Below are 2,081 nucleotides of genomic sequence, written 5' to 3'. Positions count from 1 at the left end.
GAACTTTAGTTCATCCTACAGGTAAAATGGAGTCTGAAGTCAAAATGGCAGTACTCAGGCCAGGTGCTTTTGTCTGCTCCCTTCAGGCTGGCCTTGAAGTCACAGAGATCCACCTGCCTCTGCCTCCTCAGGAGACACTTAAAAGTGTTTACCATCCTTATCTATTAGGAAAATGAAGATTAAGACCACTTTAGGATTCATCTCAGTGCTTGATTCAGAAGCACATGGACTTGAATTGGAACAATACAGCGAAGATAAGCATGGCCCATACTTAGAAAGAGAGAAAGAAAGAGAGAAAGAAAGAGATTTTATCTCACCCCAGTCAGAATGGCTACCAGCAGGAATATCAGTGACATTGGGGCTGGAGAGATGGCTCAGAGGTTAAGAGCACTGGCTGCTCTTCCAGAGGTCCTGAGTTCAATTCCCAGCCACCACATGGTGGCTCACAACCGTCTGTAATGAGTCCTGGTGCCCTCTTCTGGCCTGCAGACATACATGCAGACAGGACATTGTATACACAATAAATAAATTTTTTTTTCCAAGACAGGGGTCCTCTGTGAAGCCTTGGCTGTCCTCGAACTCACAGAGATCCACCTGCCTCTATCTCCCTAGTGCTGGGATTAAAGGCGTGTGCCACCACCACCCAGCTCATCTTCCTTCTTTATTTTTAAAAAATATTTCACTTGAAATATAATTAATGAAATAATGTTTAGAGGAAAATTAGAGAATATTTTAAAGCATACACAGTATTAGGAGGTGCATTTCTAACTTTTAAGATAGACTGTCTTTATAATTACTTCATCCTTTTTGAGTAACGTTCATTCTCCAAACTCTTCGCTGTATTTCTTTTATTGCTGTTATTTTATTTTTTAGAACCCACTGAATCCAGTTAGCGCTGCCCACATGCTCATGGGTCTGAGGCCATCCACAGGAGCATGGGCAACCAACCAGCGGCCACACCCCAGCGGAAAAAGACTCACCCTTCCTATCAGCTGCTATTATTACTCCCCTTCTTAACTGTATTTCTAAAGATTTGAGACGTCGCCCTTCCTTCTTTTCTAAGAATGATTAATTTCCTCATTCCTAGGTCCCACTGCCCCATCCCGCCCTCCCCGCCCCCCCCCCCCCACTCCCCCGCACTGTCTTCACTCAGAAGCGCCTGCAGCTCTCAACTCCTCCGTCAGAATTAACACGGTACTTCCGCAGGATGCTGCACGGCTTCCATGAGCGGCACGGCCCAACCGAGGGAGCGCTCCACCCCTGCTAACTCCTGCTGGGCATGTCCACTACTCCTCCTGACTGCAGCTACTGCAAGACCTGCCCAGCATCCCAGGGGCGAGCAGCACAAACCACCCCGACAGAAACCACACCCCCACCAGCAGCCATGACTCCTCCTTCCCCCAGGCCACCATCCAATCACACACTTCAGCCTCCTCAGCACTCCCCCTACCTGTACCAAAGGGACCCCACATTGAAAAGTTCTCCTTTGTGATACTCAGTCTCTTCAACTTCAAGATGAACCCCTACGTATCTTTAAGACCCCAATCAAATGCTGTCATTTCTCCAAGTCCCAAAAGGCTGCTCTACCAAGCCCTTTTGTTTTATTGAAGGAATGCATATCAGTAAGAGAACAAAAACATGTGAAGAGCCCAGAATATTTTTTAAAAATGATCCATCATGGGTCTGGATAGATGGATGGCTCAGTGGTTAAAAGTGCTGGCTGCTCTTCCAAAGGACCATCGTCCAATTCCCAGCACCCACATGGTGCTCACAACTGCTTTTAACTCCAGTTCCAGGGGATCTGACGCCCTCTTCTGGTCTCTGTGGGTACTGCACTCATGTGATACACCACGCAGAGATAGATGTACAGGCAATTCACCCATGCACATAAAATAGTATCCATCATATTCCAGTCCTGACAGAGTTAGTATTTGTGTAACTCTTTGTTAGTACACCATTCTCCTGAGATAGCCATTTGTACAGGCTTCTAATGTGGTTAGTACCTGGTAAAATAGCCAGAACCCAGCAAGAGACATGGTCAAGAGAGCTAAAAAGGACTTTGGCCTTCGGACAGACGATGG

At 46.8% G+C, this 2,081-nt stretch overlaps 1 non-coding gene across 1 annotated transcript; it reads left to right on the top strand.

Moving 5' to 3' along the window:
• Positions 1-205: 205 nt before the first annotated feature.
• Positions 206-312, top strand: LOC131923015 (U6 spliceosomal RNA). Its single transcript, XR_009382472.1, has one exon. It is a non-coding gene; the product is annotated as a U6 spliceosomal RNA (small nuclear RNA).
• Positions 313-2,081: the final 1,769 nt, after the last annotated feature.

This window comes from Peromyscus eremicus, chromosome 12 (genome assembly GCF_949786415.1).
Source record: "Peromyscus eremicus chromosome 12, PerEre_H2_v1, whole genome shotgun sequence".
Classification (NCBI taxonomy): Eukaryota; Metazoa; Chordata; class Mammalia; order Rodentia; family Cricetidae; genus Peromyscus; species Peromyscus eremicus.
The sequence above is the reverse complement of the archived record's forward strand: the minus strand, read 5'-3'. Positions and strand labels throughout refer to the sequence as shown.